A 23,326-nucleotide genomic window follows, 5' to 3' on the forward strand; every position below is an offset into this window, starting at 1 on the left:
TCCACTTTTAAGAGACCCCTGTTTTAAACAGTTTAAGCTGATGTTGATCTCCTTCGAGAGAGTTCCAAATGGGACTCAAGAATTAGGAATCAACAAGCCTTTCTACATGTGCCAATAGCAAAAGCCCACAGGTCCTGATCTCTCACCTGTTACTTCCCTTGTGTAGTCTCAGAAGCCCTTGATGGGAAGGTATTGAGAACCCCAAGGCACAAGACAGGAAACCCACTCAAAAGGGGTTTACATTCCAGGAGTTCCTGACTCCCACCAGAAGATGGAGCTTTGGGATGCTGTTACACAAACCTTTTTCCTAAAACCAGTTCCTTCTAGCCCACTTACTCAAAAGACTCTTGAGTAAGAGTGAGACCAAAGGAAACACTGACTCATAATCAGCCTCCCAGAAGCAAAGCCCAAACCAGATAGCATCACTATTAAACTGTGAAGCATACGATATCGTGGGCTAGCTAGGCTTTAAAAACATAATCTGGGGGCCGGGTAGGTGGCGCTGGAGGTAAGGTGTCTGCCTTGCAAGCGCTAGCCAAGGAAGGACCGCGGTTCGATCCCCCGGCGTCCCATATGGTCCCCCCAAGCCAGGGGGGGCCCAAAAACCAAAAAAAAAAAAAAAAAACATAATCTGAATCTTTTATAAAAGTATGTAAGACTACTTTTGTTACCACAGAGTGCTAATAAAGGATGTAACTCCTTTTCTAACTCATTTAGGTCCTTTAAATACATTTGCCTTGCACTCGGCCAAACTGTGGTCGATCCTCAGCATCCCATGTGGTCCCCCGAGCCTGCCAGGAGTGATTTCTGAGCACAGAGCCAGGAGTAGCCTGAGTGCCACTGGGTGTGGACTGCCCCCCCCCCAATAAATCTCTCCCTGAGCATCTCTAACCCATCCCCACCTCTGAAGCAAGATAAAAAACAAACAAAACCACTTCTCCACAGCAAATCTCTAGAGCATGGTGCATAGCATAGGTGCGGCTGGAGGTTGAAAGGCCAAATGAGGGTCTACCACCTCCTCCTCCCAGGTCCCCAGGGTGTTCATTAGCTGCTGGCCATGACATGGCACCTTGCCACCCTGCACTCCCAGCACCTAACACTGGCAACCCACAGAACACTGTTCCCCAGAGAAGAATCATCGTCTTGGGTATAGAGGCAAGAAGAATAAGGCCCATTGTTGCCAGAACCAAGTGTGATGACAGAAGAAACCTTAAAACTGAGGTAGAGGGGCCTGAGATAGCACAGTGGGTAGGGTGTTGGCTTTGCATGATGCTGACCTGAGTTCAGTCCCAGGTATCCCATATGGTCCCCCAAGCCTGCAGGAGTGACCCCTGGGCACTTCCAGGTATGCTCCCCCTAAAAGACCTCAAGTAGAATAAGGGAGACTATTGAGTTGTCTGTAGTGAAGGGGAGCCAGACGCCTAGATTCCCATTCTGGTTCTGCCACTTAACTTAGGGAAAAGACCAAGTCCCCAGCTCCCTCTGGATATTAGTGTTCCAGTCGTCCTGGTCTGTCTATTGGGGGTTAAGGGGTGGCATATTATATCAGCGAATGAAGTAAGGGTTCTGTGTCATGCAGTCATGAACTTCAGCACTTTCACCTATCTTCCCAGTTTTGCTTTCTATCCTGTAAAAGGAGAGGCGGTCAGTAGAACTCAACTATGAACTGTATAATCAAATTAGCAAGTGGCAAAAGACACTCAATTTCAGTGTATTATACATACTGATTAAAATTGTCTTGTGACTCATTTCTATTACAAATAAATTCATTCTCTCACTGTGCCTCAAAATAATGGCTTCATATGGGATGCCAGTGTTCGAACCACTGTCCTTCTGCATGCAAGGCCAACACCCTACCTACATGCCAGCTCTCTGGCCCCTCTTAATGGTTTTTAAACCAGAGGCTAAGGCCTAGGTATCCAGAGTATCAATGGTGACTGTGAAATCCATTTATCACAGGGACTCTGTACCTTGAGAGATAAGGAGTAACTAAAAATATTCTGTTTCTGGGGCTGGAGTGACAGTTACAGCAGGTAGGGTGTTTGCCTTGCATGAAGATGACCCGGGTTTGATCCCCAGTATTCTATATGGTCCCCCGAGCACCATCAGGAATGAATCCTGAGTTCAGAGCCAGGAGGAAGCCTTGAGCACTGCCAGTTATGGCCCCTCAATCCCCCCAAATAAAATAAAGTAAAAATATTCAGCTCCTGGGGCCGATAGCACAGTGATAGGGCATTTGCTTTGCACATGGTCAACACAGGACGAACCCTAGTTTGATTCCCGGCATCCCAGAAGGCCCCGAACCTGCCAGGAGCAATTTTTGACTGTGGAGCCAGGAGTAAGCTCTGAGCGCCAACGCCACTACCCAGTGTGACCCAAAATAAAAATTTAACTTCAGATTTAGTATCTATTTTAACCTTCCTTCCCCAATGTTTCACAGTTGTCCAGGGAGAAAACAGGTCAGGAACAAAGAACATAACTCATCCTAGGCAAAAATAAAACAAGAAATAGCCTCCTTAAATCTATCAATTTGGTTCAAGAAGGTGAGATAAACAATGTATTAATATTCTTAAAGCTTAAATCATTACAAAAAAAAAAGAACCATGAGTCATGAAAGCCCCTGGGCCCTTAGCTCACAACAAGAATTTAACGAGGCTACAAATGTGATCTGTTGGGGCCACTTATTGAGCCTCAAAAAACAAGCCCCAGAGGTTAGCTAGTCACAGGGGACAGTGTGGAGCACACTAGCGTGACAGTGGAAAAACAATCCTTCCACTGCACCTCACTGAGGCCCTGAGGCCCAGAACCAATGCCTGTCATTTGCACACCTCCAGGACTAGAACAGGATTGGCCACTAGAACCCTCAAACAAATGTGAGAATGGTGGCCACCTTGGAAAACAGCCTGACAGTTTCTTTTCTCTGTTTGAAGTTTTCACAGGAAATAAGGAAAGAGAAAGGTATGTGCTCAAAAGAGAACATGGACTTTTCCAGAGTGAAAAAGCCAGCATCTTATTTTCACGTTAAATATATACTTACTACACAACCAAATAAGCCTGCTAACTAAGTATTTATCCAAGAGAAATAAAATCAAATAGCTACATAAAGACTTTCACAGGGGAGAAATAAACCAAATGTCCAACAAATAATAAAAATGCAGTATATCCTTATTGAGGACTAAATTGAGAAATAAAAAAGAATGCACAGGCTGGAGAGATAGCATGGAGGTAGGGCGTTTGCCTTGCCTGCAGAAGGATAGTGGTTTGAATCCCGGCATCCCATATGGTCCCCCAAGCCTGCCAGGAGCGATTTCTGAGCGTAAAGTCAGGAGTAACCCCTGAGTGAAGCCGGGTGTGACCCGCCCCCCCCCAAAAAAAGAATGCACAGAAACATGCAACAAAAGAATTAATCACAAGACATTGCTAAGTGAAAAAAGTCAATCACAAGGGGCCAGAGAGATAACACAGCGCTAGGACATTTGCCGTGCATGCAGCTACCCCCCCAGAGGGATGGTGGTGATATTCCCGGCATCCCATGATACACACACACACACACACACACACACACACACACACACACACACACACGCACGCACGCACGCACGCACGCACGAACGCATGCACGCATTTATCTGCTGATAAACAACTGACTGACGCAGAGGAAGGGAAACTGACTAAAAAGAGGCCCAAGAGAATTTTATGGGATTGTGAAAATGTTTCAGTTCAGTGACGGGGTAAGATAATATGGCCACCACATATGGCCACCTGAGTCTACCAGAGGCTACTCCTAAGTAGAGCTATAATAGCTCCTGTGCTCAGGGTGTGGGCCAATGCCATCACTGTCCCCCACACAGAAACAAATAAAAGAATCAGAGAAGCATACTTAATGTCATATAAGTTGTTAGGTTTTTTTTAGTTGTTAGTTTCTATATGCATATCATTAACTAAAATTTTACTCATTTTACTAGGTTCATTTGATTCACAATTAACATCCTTTATATTTTATTTAAACCCCTCCCCCCAAACTTGCCAGGTTCAAATCCTGGCATCCCATAAGATCCCCCAAGACTGCCAGGAGCAATTTCTGAGTGTAGAACCAGGAGTAACCCCAGAGCCCTGCTGGGTGTGACACAAAAACCAAAAAAGCAAAACAAAACAAGAAAAAAACAAACTCACCAGTTATAATCCCTGAGCACTACCAGGTATGGCCCCAAAACAAACAACAAAACAACAACAACAACAACAACAAAGTTTCATGGGGGCTGAAGTGTTTGCCTTGCATGCAGCTGAGCTGGATTTGATTCCCAGAATCCCATATGGTCCCCTAAGATTGCAAAGAGCAAGTGCTGAGCACAGAGCCAGAACTCAGCCCTGAGACAGGACAAAGGTACATGTCTAGTTTGATCTGTGACATTACATTCTCCCTGGAATACCACCTAGTGTGGCCATCATGGATCCTAGCACAACCTAGATGGACCCTGTTAATCCCCAGCATCCAGGGCCTCCTAACCCCCCATAAAAGGAACAGACTAAATATTTATTGAACACAAACAAGTAGAAGCATAAAGGTCTATGAAATACCCCATAAGGAAAAACAAAAATCAGTATCACATATTTGTTCCTATTATACTGGTCTCTCTCTCTCTCTCTCTCTCTCCTTCTCTCTCTCTCTCCTCTCTCTCTCCTCTCTCTCTCCTCTCTCTCTCTCCTCTCTCTCTCTCCCCTCTCTGTCCCCTGTCTCCCTACCTCCTCTTTCTCTCTGTCTACCTCCTTCCCTCTCTCCTTCCCTCCTTCCCTCCCTCTCTCTCTCTTTCCTTTTCTTTTTTTGGCATTTTGGGTCACAACTGGAGGCGCTCAGGGGTTACTCCTGGCTCAGTGCTCAGAATCACTCCTGGCAGGCTCAGGGGACCATATGGGATGACGGAAATCGAACCCAGGTCTGTATCTGTACAAGGTAAACCGCGTGTAAGGCAAACACCCTACCACTGTGCTATCACTCCAGCCCTATTTCTTTTCTTTTTATTATTTTTTGGGGGGTCACACCTGGCAGTACTCAGGCTACTTCTGGCTTACTGTTCAAGGGTTACTTCTGGCAGTGTTTAGAGGACCCTCCATGCTGTGGACCGAACAGCCCTCATGCCTGCAAAGAATGCACTCCAGTTCTTTAGAGCTATTCCCTATGCCCTTCCTGTTATTTCTCAAGAAAGGACAGCTTACACCTAACTTCAGGGTCTTTGCATTTCTATTCTGGTGGCAAACTTCCTGGCAAACTACCCCCCTGGGCTCTCTCTTTGCTTCCTCATCGACCTCTCTTCTTTCTTACCTTTTTCAACTTTTGGGCAATACCCAGCAATCCTCAGAGCAGGGATCGAATTCTGGCAATGCTTGGGGGAATCATAACAAATGTTGGAGACAATTTGGTTTCAACGCGTACCAAGGCCACTGTACTATTGCTTGGGCCCTCCCTTCTCTATTCCAACATGATCTCAAGGAAGTTCTCCTGAGCCATCCACTCCTGAGCTCCCCTTAGAAGTGCCCCCATGCACCTCTCTCCAACATCCATAGTTCCTCATAATTGTTTCATTTCCTCATTAGCATCTACCACCATCTTAACAAAGCATTTTTTTTTTCTGGAGGGGGGTTTGGATCACACCCAGCTGCGCTCAGGGTTTAATCCTGGCTCTAAGCTCAGAAATTGCTCCTGGCAGGCTCAGGGGACCATGTGGGATGCTGGGATTCGAACCACCATCCTTCTGCATGCAAGGCAAACACCTTACCTCCATGCTATCTCTCCAGCCCAACATCGCATTTCTTTTACTTTTTTATCTCCCTCACCCAGACATGACTTAAAATTGAAGTCCTTAAGAGATTTTGGGGGGCCAGAGAGATAGATAGCACAGCGGTAGGGTGTTTTCCTTGTACACAGCCAACCAGGACTGACAGTGGTTCGAATCCTGGGATCCCATATGGTTGGTTCCCTGTGCCTGCCAGGAGCAATTGCTGAATGTAAAGCCAGGCGTAGACACTGAGCTCGCTCGGCTGGGTGTGACCCAAAAGCAAAACTAAAAAAATTAAAAAAAAAAAAGGAGAAAGAGGGGTCGGGAGGGTGGCGCTAGAGGTAAGGTGTCTGTCTGCCTTGCAAGCGCAAGCGTAGGACGGACCTCGGTTCGATCCCCCCGGCGTCCCATATGGTCCCCCCAAGCCAGGGACGATTTCTGAGCGCATAGCCAGGAGTAACCCCTGAGCGTCAAATGGGTGTGGCCCAAAAACCAAAAAAAAAAAAAAAAAAAAAAAGGGAGAAAGAAAGATAGATTTCGGAATTAAAAAGAGATGTTGAAAAAATAAATAAATAAATAAATAAATAAAAAAAAAAGAGATGTTGAATTCACAGCTACACCTCCAGAATCTAGAACAGCATGGTACAGAGAACAGCACATTACAGGACATACCTCCAATCACGACTGCGTCACAAACACCTGCCACATACAGATCAACAGATAACTCAAGCTGCACTCACTGCAATTATGCAAACCCACTCCAACCAGACAAGACTGAGGAAAACAAGGTGCGCCCAGTTACCAAAGACATCTGGGCATGCACAGGTGTTTATTTGGCAGTTACATTGCCCCACCCTCTCGGTTCTGCTGCAGTGGGAGAGTAGAAAGGAGCGCTCCAGCACTGAGTGGGCACATTCTTTGAAAGGAAGTGCAGAAACAGGAACACTCTATAGCCAACTCCTCTGCTTCCCGTGCTCCAGCACATCTCACTCCACTAAAAGAAAATGTTTCCATGGTTCTACAGGGTCCCCTCCCGGCGAGGCTCTGCCCAGTTGTGCTGGCCTGACAGTCTGATGCTTGGAAGTCATGAGGACCACCCCTGGAGATGGTAGTTGGGGCTTCCGTGCTCTGCCTTTTGAGTTACCATCCCAGTCTAAGAGAAAAGTTCTCTTGGAAAGTTTTAATCTTTTTTAGATTTAGAATCCCTCCCTCCCTTCCTTCCTTCCTTTCTTTTTAATTTTTGGGCCGCACCTGGTGACGCTCAGGGGATATTCCTGGCTATGTACTCAGAAATTGCTCCTGGCTTGGGGGACCATATGGGACACTGGGGCTCTAACCATGGTTCACCTTGGGTCAGCCCTGTGCAAGGCAAACGCCCTACTGCTGTGCCATCACTCCGACTCTCACATTCAACTGCAGTACACAAAGCGTGTCAAGTAAGAGAGATAAATAACCAAGTGACCTCCATTCTGACCAACTATGAACTTCAAATACATCCCTAAGAATGAAAAATAATGGCACACAAAACTGCAGTGTCAAGAAAGCAACCTTGTGAACTCTGACTAAAAGGCCATTCCGGTGACCCCAGGGACTGATGACCACAGCAGGTACTGCATTTTGCCTCCCAGCCACAGGGCTTTAGGAAAACCCAGAGAGACACTCAGTGCAGAGCGAGACCTATTTCTCATCACCTTAGTGTGGCCAGAAACAAAAGCAAATACAGATGAAAGATTTAGCAATGAAGGCTCCATGAACAGTAGCTAGTGATTTTTTTTTTTTTTTGGTTTTTGGGCCACACCCAGTAACGCTCAGGGGTTACTCCTGGCTATGCGCTCAGAAGTCGCTCCTGGCTTGGGGGACCATATGGGACACCGGGGGATCGAACCGCGGTCCGTCCAAGGCTAGCGCAGGTAAGGCAGGCACCTTACCTTTAGCGCCACCGCCCGGCCCGAGCTAGTGATTTTTATTATTTATTTATTTATTTATTTTGTTTTAGGGTCACATCTGGCATTATTCAGGAGTTATTCCTAACTCTGTGCTCAGGAATTATTTCTGGTGGTGCTGAGGGACCATATGGGATGCTATCACTCTGGCCCCTTGTGATCTTTTTTTCTTTTTTTGAGGGGGGTGTTAGGCTACACCTTGCGGCGCTCAGGGATTACTCCTGGCTCTGTGCTCAGGAATTGCTCCTGGCAGACTATGGGATGCTGGGGATTGAACCCGTGTCAGTCTCAAATTGTCCTTGTGCAAGGCAAACACCCTACCTGCTGTGCTATTGGTCTGGCTCCTTGTGATCATTTTTATCTTTTTTTCAGGAACTGATTGCATCACTTGAGGTTTTTTTTCAGTTTTATGTTTTTGTTGTTTTTTGTTTTTTTTTTTTTTTGGTTTCTCGGGCCACACCTGTTTGATGCTCAGGGGTTACTCCTGGCTAAGCGCTCAGAAATTGCCCCTGGCTTGGGGGGACCATCTGGGACACGGGGGGGGGGGGGGGGGAATCGAATCGCGGTCGTGATCTTTCCTTGGCTAGCACTTGCAAGGCAGACACCTTACCTCTAGTGCCACCTCGCTAGCCCCGCATCACTTGAGTTTTATGCTTAAAGAAATAACAGGGGGCCGGAGAGATAATATAGAGGTAAGGCATTTGCCTTGCCTGCAGAAGGACGGTGGTTTGAATCCCAGCATCCCATATGGTCTCCCGAGCCTGCCAGGAGCAATTTCTGAGCGGTGGAGCCAGGAGTAACCCCTGAGCGCTGCTAGGTGTGACCCAAAAACCAAAAAAAAAAAAAAAAAAAGAAAGAAAAGAAAGAAAGAAAGAAAGAAAGAAAGAAAGAAAGAAAGAAAGAAAGAAAGAAAGAAAGAAAGAAAGAAAGAAAGAAAGAAAGAAAGAAAGAAAGAAAGAAAGAAAGAAAGAAAGAAAGAAAGAAAGAAAGAAAGAAAGAAAGAAATAACAGAGAGAAAGTCGAATACTGTCTTCTTACATTTACGTATTGGGGAGAGTAGATGGGGGAGGTAGGAGAATGAATTGCTTATTTGGTGGGGGAGAAGGGTATTGGGCCATACTCAGCGGTGCTCAGGGGGTTTCTCTTGGCTTTGCACTCAGGAATCATACGTGGCAGTGCTCAGGGGATCGATCGTATGGAATGCTGAGGATTGAACCTGGGTCAATCACATGCAAAGTAAATGCCCTACCTGCTGTACTATTTGTACCATTGCTCTGGCCCCAAAATAGTAAATTACAAAAAAAAAAAAAAAATATATATATATATATATATATATTAGGGACAATAGTACAGTGAGTAGGGCACTTGCCTTGTAGGCAGCTGACCTGGGTCTGATCCCCAACACTGCACAGGTACCACCAGGAGTGATTTCCTGAGCACAGAGCCAAGAGTAAGTCAAGACCACAACCAGGTGTGGGCCCCAAACAAACAAAAAGTGATCAAACTCTCACGTGGGATGAGAGAAAGTTCACTGGGTCAAGTGCATGTTTTGTATATGGCTTGATGATGACCAAGCAATGCATTATACTCCAACCACTGGCATAGTAATAGCCCCTGAGTACAGCTGGGAGTGGCCCAAAAACAAAAGCAAGAGTTCTAATTCAAGGAGGGAGGCGAGGAGATGTTTCACAGGTTGGGAAAACATGCTTCTTATGTGGTAGCCCTCAATTTTACCACTGGCTCTATATAATTCCTAGGAATCAGAGCCCCCCCCCCAAATAAAATATTCAGGGATGTAGTTTAACAGTAGTTTTGTATGTTTTGGGGTCCTGGGTTTAACACACGTGCCAAAAAAAAAACCTCATAACAAGGAAAAGTAACTTTCATAACTATATATATATATATTAATAAGTTGTATTAACAAGACATACTTTGGAGATCACTATAACACATACATATGATACCACTGAAATTAGTATCTTGTTTGTGGCCCACACCTAGTGACGCTCAGGGATCACTCGTTGCAGGCTCCTGGGACCCTATGGGATGCCGGGGATCGAACCCAAGTCAGCCATGTACAAGGCAAACGGCCCACCTGCTGTGCTATCCCTTCGGCTCCTATACCTCAATTTAAAAAAATGTAAGAAAAGATAGTATAGTGGACTAAGGCACATGATTTGCATGTAGCTGGCCTAAGCACCAGTGTGTCTATGATGAACTGGGCAATCCGCAGCACAGCAGGGACCAAAACCCTAATCCCTGCCTTGAATTACTGGCAAGCTGACCAACAACTGCTGAGAAGAGCATCAAAGCACCCTAGACACTGAAGGCAAACCTCCCCCTGGCCCCACCCTCTCACCCAAAAGTGTGACCTTTGGATTTCATCCTGTTTTATACTGTAGTGAACCACTATGGGTTTGGAGCAAGGTGGTAACATTTTATGTTAGGAGGAATGAGGCAGAGACACAAGGGAAAAAGCGGACTTCAGGAGAAGCCTGCAGGTCACTAACAAAGGTGCCAATGGAAGAGGCACAACAGCAACAGGAACCAGCTTTCTTTGACATGGTGCCAGAAATGAAATCCAGCAGAGCCAAATCTCGACCTCCAGGAATCAGCATCTTTAAGAGCCTTCTTACTTTTTTGTTTGTTTGTTTGTTTGTTTGTTTTGGAGGGTCACATCCAGCAGAGCTCAGGGGTTACTCCTAGCTCACTCAGAAATTGCTCCTGGCAGGCACAGGGGACCATCTGAGATGCCGGGATTTGAACCACCATCTGTCCTGGATCGATTGCACGAAGACATACGTTCTACAGCTATGCTATCTCTCCGGCCCTGAGAGGCTTCTTACTTAAGAAGCATACAAGACATACTGTCTATACACCTAATTTATGATTATCATACTTTGATGTTTGGCAACTCAGGGCTTACTCCTGGCTCTGCTCTCAGGGATCACTCCTGGTGAGCTTGAGGGAGCAAACGGGGTTTAGGGGATAGAAATCAGGGTCAGCCGCATGCCTTACCCACTTTACCACCTCTCTGGTTTCAAATGTTTTGTTTTGTTTCGCTTGGGGCCACACCTGGCACTGCTCAGGGGTTACTCCGGACTCTACATTCAAGAAGCATTCCTGGTGGAGCTCGTAAACCATATGAGAAGCCAAGAATCAAACCCTGGTTAGTCATGGGCAGGGCAAGCACCCTACACACTGTTCAGTTTAGAAGGGAGTGTAAAAGGAGTTTGTAAAAGGTGTTTAAAAGAGGGGTCCGAGAGATAACATGGAGGTAAGGCATTTGCCTTACATGCAGAAGGACAGTGGTTTGAATCCCAGCCTCCCATATGGTCCCCTGAGCCTGCCAGGAGCGATTTCTGAGTGTAGAGCCAGGAGTAATCCCTGAGTGCTGCCGGGTGTGACCCAAAAACCAAAAAAAAAAAAAAAAAAAAGGTGTTTGAGAGAAGAAAAACGTTTTACACTTTTTAAGAACTGTGAATGCCTTAAAGTTCTCCCACTTCTCTCATGTTTTACACCAAAGAGAGATTTCAAGCAACTATGCAAGCACCTGACCTTTCTATTTGGTTCTCTGAAGATGTCAAAATCAGAGGAGGGGCCAGGAGAGGGCGCAGGGTTGGAACACATGTTTTGCACACAGAAAGCTCAGGTTCAATCCTTAGCACTCCAGGGCACACCAAGCACTGCTAAGAGACTCTTGAGCACCAAGCAAGGTGTGGCCTAAAAAAAAAAAAAAAAACAAGCCAGGGATGGGTACCATAGCACAGCGGGTAGGGCACTTGCTTTGCACACAGTCAATCCAGGTTCAATCCCCAACATCCCATATGGTCCCCCAAGCTTGGCAGGAGCAATTTCTGAGTGCAGAGCCAGGAGTAACCTTTGAGTACCACTGGGTGTGGCTCAATAGCTAAAAAGAAAAAAGGAAAAGTAAGCCTAAGATGAGGTGATGAGGATGTGGTTCATGAGAGACACATGCCTTGCATATACAAAGCTGCGGATTTGATCTCTGGCATTACAGAACTGCTTTCCACAGAGACAACACTAACAGGTTCAAGACCCTGAATCCTGAAGGATGCAGAGGGGCAGATACAGCCCAACACAGGGCATCGGAAGTTAAGACCAAGAATTTCTCCACCCTCTCCCAACCTGGACTTCCTTCTTGCAAAGGTCTCTCCTCTTCTATCCCATGGGAACTGAGGAATAAAGAAGTGGGATAGTCCTCAGGTTCTAGGCTGCTAGTGCAGTCCCACTTCTCTAATCCCCCTAACCTCATCTAAAGGCTTATGGCCTGGAAAGATAACATGGTGGTTAGGGCGCCTGCCTTGCATGCAGCTGATTCGAACATATGGTGGTTTGAATTCCGGCATCCCATATGGTTCCCCGTGCCTGCCAGGAGCAATTTCTGAGCACAGAGCCAGGAGTAACCCCTGAGCGCCACCAGATGTGACCCAAAAAACAAAAAACAAACAACAACAACAAAAAAAGCCTACGGCCTTGCACAGCACAGAAGGAAACGCAACAAAGCAAACATGAAAGCAAAAATACACACCTATTCCCAGAAGCTGAGGTCAGCACATTCTCCCAGTTCTATATGAAAAATCAACACTTCAGGGTCTGGAGCGACAGCATAGCAGGGGGGTGGCATTTGCCTTGTACACAGCCAACTCGGGTTCCTGTCATCCCATATGGTCCCCAGAGCCTACCTGGAGTGATTCCTGAATGCAAGCCAGGAGTAAACCCTGAACAACGCCAATGGATATGGCCCCAAAACAAAAACAAAAGCAAATATTTAAAAAAAGAAAAGAAAAAGTCTACCCTACCCTTCATGCCTTTAGGACTAGAGGGGTCAGGAAGAGGAGGAGGAGAAGGAAGAGGAAGAGGAATCAAGTATAGCCCTCTGACGACTAGTTCACAATCTGGCTCATTTATCATTTTGTTTATTTTTTCTGGTAGTGCCAGAAACCATATCTAGAGTTTCTCACAAGTCATGCGGTCTGCCATTAAACTACCATCCCCCAGCTCCTTTATAGTTTTGGTTTATCTTTCTTTCTGTCAATTTCTGTATGTGTGCATGCGTGGGCGGACATGCGAGCGCCACACTTGGCAGTGCTCAGGGCTTGTTCCTGGCTCTGCACTCGGGAACCATTCCTAGTGAGGTGCTGGGGCTTCAACCCAGACTGGCTGATGCAAGGGGAGCACTGTTCCCTCTGTACTATCAATTCAGCCCCTGAATGTCATTTTAAAAAAAGGAACCTTGACAATTCTCAATTCTTTACTGAAAAATAATTGAGGAATATTCTAATCCAGAGTGAAAGGCCTGTCAAGCACAGGGAATGATAAAGCCAGCTTATAGGAAACCCAAAGGGAATGAGTTGCTTTAACAGATCAAATGCAAAGTTTCAGACCTTATTTGGACACCTTCTGAACAAACCAACTATGAATAATGCGCTTACCTTGCTTGCAGCAAGTCCAGGGCCAGTTCCTGGTCCCCTAAGTATACCAGAGCCAGGAGTAAGCCCTGAGAGAACTACTGGGTGTGGCTCAAAACAAGAAAAAAAATGAAAAGAAAAAAACGAAAAGGAAAGAAAGGAAAAGCAGTGCAGTGGTTGGAGAGACAACTCAAACATGCCTGAAAGGCAAATTTTGCAGATAGGTTCCAAGGCTTGACCCCTGCCAATACATGATCCTGAAAACACAAGGTGGTTTCCTGAATTCAGGTGGTTCCTGAAAATATTACTGAACAAAACAAAAAAACTGAGAACACTAAACATGACTTAATAGTTGGAGCAAAATTAAAGAACTGTTGTTTTCTCTTAAGCAGGTATCACAAGGTAGGTATCACAAGTAACCCCTTGTCTCAAAATGAAACATTTATGGATAAAATATATGTTGAGCATATGCTTCCAAAAATAAATCAGCTTTTAAAGATGGGGAAGTGGGGTTGGGTACAGCGCTGCAGGCTAAACACAGTATGTACCTACATGCTTTGCATGCAGAAGGCCTAGGTCCTAGGTTCTATCCCTGGCACAACCAGGAGCAATTCCTAAGCACACAGTTGGAAGTAGTTCCCAAGGTCCATCAGGTGTGGCCCCAAAAACAGAAAATAAATAAAGGTGGGAAAGGAAGGTAGTCTATAGATCGAAGAAGACTGGCTCAGAGTTAGTGACTACAGATGTTGGTGATACATAACAACTCAAGGAGACTGCATCATCTTAAAAGATTGTCTTTGCCTTCAAACTCAGATGGACTCTGAATTAAATTCTGGGTTTTCCTTGACAGCCAAATAGTTTCCTTGCAAATTATTAGTACAACTTGCTACTTTTATTACCTGAATACAAATCTGCAAAAAACAAAATTTAAAACCATGCTTTTAAGAAGCATTACTTGGGGCCGGAGCGGTGGCACAGAGCGGTAAGCCTTGCCCCCGCTAGCCTAGGATGGACAGCAGTTCAATCCCCCAGCGTCCCAGATGGTTGCCCAAGTCAGGAGTGATTTCTGAGCTCATAGCCAGGAGTAACCCCTGAGTGTCACCGGTGTAGCCCAAAAGCCAAAAAAATAAATAAATAAAAGAAACATGATTTAACGTCCAGAGACTGAACCCAGGCCAAGCACTCATGCATGCAAACCGTCTACGCAACGCCCACGTCATATCCCCAGCCCTAAAATAAGCTTTAAAATGTACCTCACGTAAGAACAATGCTCTGCTTACTCTATAGAAATGTGTGATTTGCCTAAGGTGACTATCACAGGATGTAAAATAACTTCACTTGCAGGGAAAATTCTCCCCCAGAGCATCCTCTTGGTGAGTCAAACCATGGAAAATTTTCACCTCAGCAAGCTGGCCTGAGAGGCTCGGGTTCATCCCTGTTGCTTAGATACCAGTGACTTCTCTGGGGCTTCAGGAAGGTTCTGGCAAGGCAGATAGCTAAGGTTCATCACTAAGTGGTCCCTCCTTTCTCATACAACCCATTCCATGGAAATGTCAGTAACCTGAGAAGCCTGCTACTCTGATTTTTTCCAATTACATCAGTTCTATAGCTCTCCTCCACTCAATTGCTAACATTCCAGAAAATTCTAAAGTCATAAAGTGGGTAAGAAATTGGAACTGCAGCAGCTCAATTAACTGTTCAAATAATTTTTTTTGGTTTTTGGGTCACACCCAGCAGTGCTCAGGGGTTACGCCTGGCAGGCTCGGGGACCATATGGAATGCCAGGATTCAAACCGCCATCCTTCTGCCTGCAAGACAAACGCCCTACCTCCATGCTATCTCTCCAGCCCCTGTTCAAGTAATTTTTTTTTTCTGCAAAAAAGCTACTAAGGTAACACTGGTCTATACAAGGTAAATAAACATGATAAACTACTCATTTTGCTCAGTTTCTAATTCTGGTGGTAGCTCATTTTAAAACAATAACAACACCCTGAAACTTCTCTTTAAATACCTAACAGCAGGTTACAGGGTGCAATTATTCCAACTCCACAGGACCAACTTAGGTAAATAAGCATCTTCATCCCCTTAAAATATTACCCTTCTTAAATGCAAATATAGCCAATATTTTAAATACTAGAATTCGCCAAAATTACTGTAATCATGGTGCTTTCTTTAAAAAAAAAAAAAACAACAACAACAAGAATGCATGTCATCTGCAACCTTGTTTACGTTCCCAAAGTTCAGCACACTTTCTCTTAAAACTATCCTTCCAAGTTTAATGTTATGCTCCTCCAATGTGCAGATTCTGCTGACAAGATTGCTGGATTCCAAGCAGCAACTACTTGTAAGCCCCCCTTTGTAACCAGAACAACCAATTTTTTTTTTTTACTAATTTCTAACTATTATTTTCCACAACACCGACACTTTTTTTTTTATACAAGGCTGAATCAATTAAAAACCCTAGGAGGAAACAAATCATTAGGATGCAAAAAAGTAAAAGTCAACTTAAGTAGGAAAAAAAAAAAACCCATCTAGGGTGAGGCTTATGTACCACTATAAGCTTATTAACCTCTGCTGCATTTTAAACCTTTTTTTTGGGGGGGAAAGGTTGAGCTCTGAAGCTTACCCATGCAGGCAATTCTGCCATCAGACACCAGCTGACGAACCCCAACTGGGCATTTAACACTCAAAATGGCTGCACCTCTGAGGCTCCAGGTAAACCCACAGTAAGTACCTAAGGAGGTGGACTGACCTCACCTGACCTCAACACCCGGGCGTGGAATCCCCCAAAACCACTCCCAGGGCAATGCAGGGTTGAAGGATGCTCTAGATCTGTCCAGGTGAGGCCCACAACACCCAACCCCAATGACACCCAACCCCAATGAGTGGTGGGGAGACCCTTCAAAGGCCAGAGCACATCTTGTATCCCCTCAAAAACCATCAGAGGGAAGATTCAACCTCTGCAAACCGGGGGACAACCTCCCTCCTCCATGCACCCCTAAAATCTGCTCTTCTTGCAAGATGTCAGGTGCAACCCCAGCTGCACCTCCAATGATGGCAGGACAGCCGGCCCCTCCCTCCCTCCCCAAAGCACCCAGCGGGTTATTATAGCGCCAAAGGGGAGCATGGACCTCGCCCCTAAACAGCCCGGAGAAGCAGCCTTCCTTCAAAACTCCCGGGGAGGCCGACCCCAGCATCCCGGCCAGGCCAGGCCAGGCGTTACCTGAGGCCTCGGCCAGGTCCCTCCGCGCTTCCGTCCTATTGTTTCTCTCCCATCAAGATGGCTGCGGCCGTGCCGAGCCCCGCCCCCTGTTGCTCATTCCCGGAGCCGCCTGTTATTGGCTGTCCCGAGCAGCGCCGCTCGCTGATTGGCCAGCCCGGAAAGCGCTGTTGCTAGGCTGCCGGGATTAGCGGAGGCGGCTTCCGGATGGGGCGGGGCTAGGGGCGGGACCAATAAGAGGGGCGGGGTTTGTTTCCCTTCTGGCCCAGGAGGTTGGTTGTTGGCCTACCTAGATTTATTAGATAAGGTGGATGGGTGGATGAGATTGGTGATGGATTTTTCGGCTGTTGGGTTGATTAAGGGCATGATGGGGGAAGTGACATATATATTTTTTTTTAGACAGAGGGGTTTCCTTAATGTGGGAATTTCAATGTTAAGATTATCCATCTGTAGGGGTTGAAGAGATAGCATGGAGGTAAGGTGTTTGCCTTGCATGCAGAAGGACGGTGGTTCAAATCCTGCATCCCATATGGTCCCCCAGGCCTGCCAGGAGCGATTTCTGAGCGTAGAGCCAGGAGGAACCCCTGAGTGCTATTGGGTGTGACCCAAAATAATAATAATAAATAACAACAAAAATAAACAAACTTATAAAACAAAAAAGATTATTCATCTGTAATGGTTGGAGAGATAACATGGAAGTAGGGTGTTTGCCTTGCATGCAGACAGATGGTGGTTGGAATCTCGGCATCCCATATGGTCCCCCAAGCCTGCCAGGAGCGATTTCTGAGCGTAGAGCCAGGAGTAACCCCTGAGCGCCGCCGGGTGTGAGCCAAAAACAAGACAAAACAAAGATTATCCATCTGTAGAGTGTAAAGTTGATGAGTATAAGTTGGTGGTGGACAGATGGAAAAATGGACTAAAGGGTGGCCATACATGGTGGCTAAAAGAGTGGTTATCTGCACACGTGGACAAATGACCAACTACAGAGAAGTAGATAGACGAATGTGCTGTTGAATTCTTCTGCGAGTTGGTCGATTACTCTGCACCCAGCACAGGTCCTACTTAACTCCATACTGTTCCATGTTTTGTGAAAGAGGCTCACCCCCTTGTCCTGAGGCTGTTTAGAACATGAGGGTTCCCACTAGGTTGTACATCCAAATAACTGGGAAAGAGAGTAGGCAAGTGCTGCTGAGAATGAATATAGTTTTCTATCAGATCTGTGTTCTTCTGCAAAGAAAACCAGTGTTCAGCCCACTGTGCTGGTGAGTGGAAGTGAGGGCTGCAAAAATGTGGATTCATGGGGCTGGCCAGAGAGATAGCACAACGGTAGAGCATTTGTCTTGCACACAGCCAATGCAGGATGGACTGTGGTTTGCATTCTGGTGTCCCATATGGTCCCAAGCCTGCTAGGAGCAATTTCTGAGCACAGAGCCAGGAGTAACCCCTGAGCGCCACTGGGTGTGACCCCCCAAAAAAAAAAACCTCGTAGATTTATGAATAGTCTCATTCACCTAAAAAGTATTTTTTGTTTGTTTGTTTGTTTTGGTCACACCCGGCGGTGCTCAGGGGTTACTCCTGGCTCTTTGCTCAGAAAATGGTCCTGGCAGGCATGGGGAACCATATGGGATGCCAGGATTTGATCCACCATCCTTACCTCCATGCTATCTCTCTGGCTCCTAAAATGTTTTTGTTTTTTTGTTTTTGTTTTTTTTTAAATATAATTTTTATTTTGATCATAGTGGCTTACATATTGTTGACAATAATATTTTAGGTACATATTTATGTTTTTGGGTTTTTTTGGGGGGGGTTTGGGTCACACCCAGCAGCGCTCAGGGGCTACTCCTGGCTCTATGCTCAGAAATCGCCCCTGTCAGGCACGGGGGACGATATGGGATGATGGGATTCGAACCACTGTCCTTCTGCATGGAAGGTAAACACCTTACCTCCATGCTATCTCTCTGGCCCCTAAAAAGTATTTTTAAGCACCTTTGCTATGTGTTAGAAATATAGTGAAGAAAATCCATTTTTAAAATGTCTGCCCTTGGGCCCGGAGAGATAGCACAGCGGTGTTTGCCTTGCAAGCAGCCAATCCAGGACCAAAGGTGGTTGGTTCGAATCCCGGTGTCCCATATGGTCCCCCGTGCCTGCCAGGGGTGATTTCTGAGCAGACAGCCAGGAGTAACCCCTGAGCACCGCCGGGTGTGTCCCAAAAAAAAACCAAAAAAAAAAAAAATGTCTGCCCTTGGGCAAAGGAATACTTGTTTTGTATGCAGGAAGTTCAGGTTTTATCACTGATGCCAAAGGTCCTTGAGTCAGTCACTGAGCACCACCTGGAGTGACCCCAAACATAAGGCAGGGAATAACCTGCCCAAAGAATTACTGCCCCCCCAATAATTAATAAGAATGCCTGCCCTTGGGGCTAGAGAGATAGTATGGAGGTAGGGCATTTGCTTTGCATGCAGAAGGACGGAAGTGGAATCCTAGCATCCCATATGGTCCCCAAGTCTCCCAGGAGCAATTTCTGAGCGTAGAGCCTGGAGTAACCCCTGAGCGCTGCCGGTGTGACCCAAAAACAAAACAAAAAAAACAAACAATAATTAATAGGAATGCCTGCCCTTATGGCAGGAAAGACTTCCTATGAATATTGAACTTGGTTGCACCCTCCCTGAGAAGGCTTCCGGGATTCCATGACCTTTTGATTTTATCTGACCTTACTGTTCTTCCTCTTATCTGAGCCTACACTATCTTCCTCATCTTATCCAAATTTATGCCATTAAATTCCACTCAGATATTAGTGTCTACCAACTATATGTCTGACTTATTATTTCCCATATCTGTGCTCTGACTCTTCTTTGGTGCCTCAGACTGACTTCCTGCCATCTTAGCTCTGCCTCATTCCCCCATATACATTGACCATATACATTGATCCATTTCTCCAGTACAAGAGATAGCAGGTTCTCCTCAGTGCTCGGGTCAAATGCCTCTATAATCCTTGAGCTACTCTGATATTCAAAGACAGAAGACTTGGATGTCCTCTCACTTCCTTCCTATTTTCTGGTAAGAGCCTCACCTAGTTCAGGCTACCACCATCTCTCTGCTGGGTAGGGTCACAGTCATCTCCCAATCTTTTGCAGTGCCTGTGAACAGTCTAGAGATAGATCCCCTCAGATTCTCCTCGGAATCCTGTAGGAGCATGTTGCCAAGGAACAATTGATTTGGTTGTGTATGGCCCCATGATGCTCCACTATCCTTCTAAATACAGCTGTTTCTTTTTTTTTTTTTTTTTTTTTTTTTTTTTTTTTTTTTTTTTTGGTTTTGGGCCACACCCTGTGGTGCTCAGGGGTTACTCCTGGCTGTCTGCTCAGAAATAGCTCCTGGCAGGCACGGGGGACCATATGGGACACCGGGATTCGAACCAACCACCTTTGGTCCTGGATCGGCTGCTTGCAAGGCAAACACCGCTGTGCTATCTCTCCGGGCCCAATACAGCTGTTTCTGTTTGCCCTCTGCCCCACTGCTCAGCCTCTCGAACTTTCTCACACCTGGACATTTTCCCAGTCCAGGGACTGGGCTCCAGTTGCTTCCAATGTTTTGGCTGTACTTTGTACAGGTTTCCACAGGAATATGTTCCAATTCCACTCAAATTTCCACCGCAGACCGCACCCAGCCCCTTTTTATCACCTTTATGCCCTTACTATTCTCTACTCTTTTTCCATATCATCTATCACTTTCTCACCCCCTTTTTAGAAGGTAGGTATGTTGTTTTATTTTGTTTTTCAGGAGTAAGCCTTGGGCACTGCTGACTGGGGCCAAAAAGAACAAAAAAATAAATAGTGGAGAACTAGTATAGCAGGTAGGGCATTTGCCTTGCACAAGTTAACTGGGTTTGATCCCTGGCATTCCATATGATCCTTTGAGCATTGCCAGGAGTAATTCCTGAGTGTAGAGCCAGAAGTACCCCCTCAGCATAATAGGGTGTGACCCAAACCATAAATAAATAAATAAATAAATAAATAAATAAATAAATACAAAATGAGTAAATGAGATTCTGAAGAGAGTTAAGCACCCCAAAACAAAGCTAACTCATGTCAAACCAAATTTCCCTTCCTGCCCTCTCTTCCTTCAGAAAAGCCTGCCTAAATCTGTTCTTGCTCCTTGATCCTGACTTCAGGATCTGCAATGGGTGTTATCACCCCAGAAGAAAGCCCACCAACCAACCACATTTGGGCCCTTTCAGACCTTTGTCTTCTGTTCCCAAATTCCTACATGTGGGGATGAGGCTGAGCCCCAGATTCTTCTGAAGGCAGGCCTGGCATTTATTCACTATCCTATCTCTTCCACAGGTGCTGTCCAAGGGCTGGACACTGAGTGCGTGACAAGAATGGCCATGGCATGTGAATGATTTACGGAATCCCTGACCTATAGCAGGACTTGCAGGTGGAGTGTGAAGGACAGAAATCACAGACAGCACAAGAACAAATAATTCACCTATAGAACTGGGGGTGTAGATCTGACGTTGAACAAGTGCCTTGCCTGAGTGAGGCCCTGAGTTCAAGGCCCCAGAATTGCAAAAATAAGAAAACAATATATTTATGGCAGTGTGAGTACAATGAAGGAAAGGAGAGAAAAAGTTGATGTGCAGAATATGCTGTTTATATTCAGGACAGCAGAAAATGTGGAGCAGAGAGGGGGTCACCAGAGATAATATTAAATTACAATCATTGTCTGAGCACAGAAAGCTAAAAGACAGGTTATTCCTGACAAAATACACAGCGAGTTCAGATTCCAAGGAAAGAACAGGTTTGGATCTTGGAGGAAAAGGAAGAAAGTGCTTGAACCCAATGGAAGAAATATCTCAGATCCAATGAAAACTACACAGCATAAAAGCATGAGGGAAATACCAGAGATTTGGAGGCCAAATCCAGCAATCCTATTGTGTAAGTTGTTCATATAGAGACAACGGGGTTGAATAAGGTGGAGGTACCACCCAAATAATTGCAGGTGAGAATTTCCTTGTACATGGAAGATGCCAACTACATTCCCCTACTGAATATAAGAGAAAGACTTTGGTAAAATTCTTAAATTCCCAGAAGAAAGAGGACATTATAAAAGCTCCTAGATAATAAATAATAATAATAATAATAATAATAATAATAATAATAATAATAATAATAATAATAAAAGCTCTTGGGTACATAAAAACAAATTGCCTACCAAGGACTAATGCCAACTGTCCTTAACAAGGGCCATCTTTTCCTTTGTTCTGTTGGGGCACACCCAAGCATGCTAAAGGGCTTCTCAGGGTGTTGTTCCTTGGTGGTGTTGAAAATTGAACTTACAACCTCACATATGCAAGACGAGTGTTCCATCATTGAGTCACAGCCCCAATCCCTGACACAGCTATTTTACCTAATATCCCCACCTAGTCCACCTGACTAGAAAACACGTAGCCTACCTGGATTCAATCACCGTCATCCCTTCTGGGGCTCTGAACACTGCCAGGAGTAATTACCGAATGCAACACCAGGAGTAACCCTTGGGCATTTCCAGGTGTGTTCCAACCACCTAAACATATAACTAGAAGAGAATGGGAACAGCCACAAGACAACAGAGAAAGTAGGATATTAATGTAAAGAAAGCCAAGTTACAGTTTATGAAAAAAAAAAAACAAGTCAACATACACCGGACACTAAAACATTTTATTTAATTGAAAACTAATGATTGGAGTGATATTTCAACATTCTTGGAGAGGGCATGAAGTGAGTGTGCTAGGGATCACACCCAGGTCTCCTTGCATGCAAGACATGCATGTCACCACAGAGTTCTTTACACCCCAGGCAACATTCTTCACCCAGTGATGCTCAGGTGTTATTCCTGGATCTGCACTCAGAAATCACTCCTGGCGGTGCTCAAGAGACATTATTTTTATTAATATTAATGTTGATATTAATATTAATATTATTATTATTATTATTTGTTTTGGTTTTTGAGTCACACCCGGCAGTGCTCAGGGGTTACTCCTGGCTCTATGCTCAGAAATCGCTCCTGGCAGGCTCGGGGACCATATGGGATGCTGGGATTCGAACCACCGTCCTTTTGCATGCAAAGCAAATGTCTTACCTCCATGGTATCTCTCTGGCCCTTCAAGGGACATTATCAAGTACAGAGAGTCAAACCCTGGTTGGCTGCATGTAAGTCAAGCACCTTAACCCAATGTACTATGTATGGCTCAGGCCCAGCTTCTTATTTATTTAATTAAATTGTTTTGTTTCATTTATATGGGGCACATCCAGCGGCACTCAGGAGTTACTCCTGGCTCTGTGCTCAGAAATTGCTCCTAATATGGTCCCCAGAGCCTGCCAGGAGCAATTTCTGAGCGTAGAGCCAGGAGTGGCCCCTGAGCGCTGCCGGTGTGACCCAAAAACAAAAACCAAAAAAAAAATTTTGCTCCTAGCAGCTCAGGGGACCATATGGGATGCTGGGACTAGAACCCTGGTCTGTCCAGGGTCTGCCACATACAAGGCAAAAAACGCCCTACTGTTGTGCCATCACTCCAGCCCCATCATTTTTTGTTTTGTTTTGTTTTGTTTTGTTTTTGGGCCACACCCAGCAGAAGTCAGGAGTTACTCCTGAGTGTCTCTACACTCAAAAATCGCTCCTGGCAGGCTCGGGCACCATATGGGATGTCAAGGTTAGCATGTGCAAGGTAAAACCCTTACCCACATGCTATCACTCTGGCCCCAAATAATTTTTTAAAAAACAAGAAAATTGGAAAGTATAAGTATTTAAAAATATTTCACAAAAATAGATTTGCAACAAATAAGACTCTAGAAATAAATTAAAATGAGAAAAAATTCAATTAACAGGGGCCAGAGAGATAGCACAGCGGTACATCATTTGCCTTGCACGCAGCCAATCCAGGACAGACGGTGGTTTGAATCCCGTTATCCCATATGT

General features: G+C 45.4%; 1 protein-coding gene across 2 annotated transcripts in view; it reads right to left on the minus strand.

Moving 5' to 3' along the window:
* The window catches only part of IP6K2 (inositol hexakisphosphate kinase 2), a 30,820-nt gene extending 14,404 nt beyond the window's left edge, over positions 1 to 16,416 (minus strand). For both annotated transcript variants that reach the window (XM_049777376.1, XM_049777378.1), the window contains exon 1: positions 16,373 to 16,416. The gene's annotated coding sequence lies outside the window, so the exon portion shown is untranslated. The remainder of the gene's footprint in view (positions 1 to 16,372) is intronic.
* Positions 16,417 to 23,326: the final 6,910 nt, after the last annotated feature.

The sequence above is a fragment of the Suncus etruscus genome, chromosome 7, assembly GCF_024139225.1.
Source record: "Suncus etruscus isolate mSunEtr1 chromosome 7, mSunEtr1.pri.cur, whole genome shotgun sequence".
Classification (NCBI taxonomy): domain Eukaryota; kingdom Metazoa; phylum Chordata; class Mammalia; order Eulipotyphla; family Soricidae; genus Suncus; species Suncus etruscus.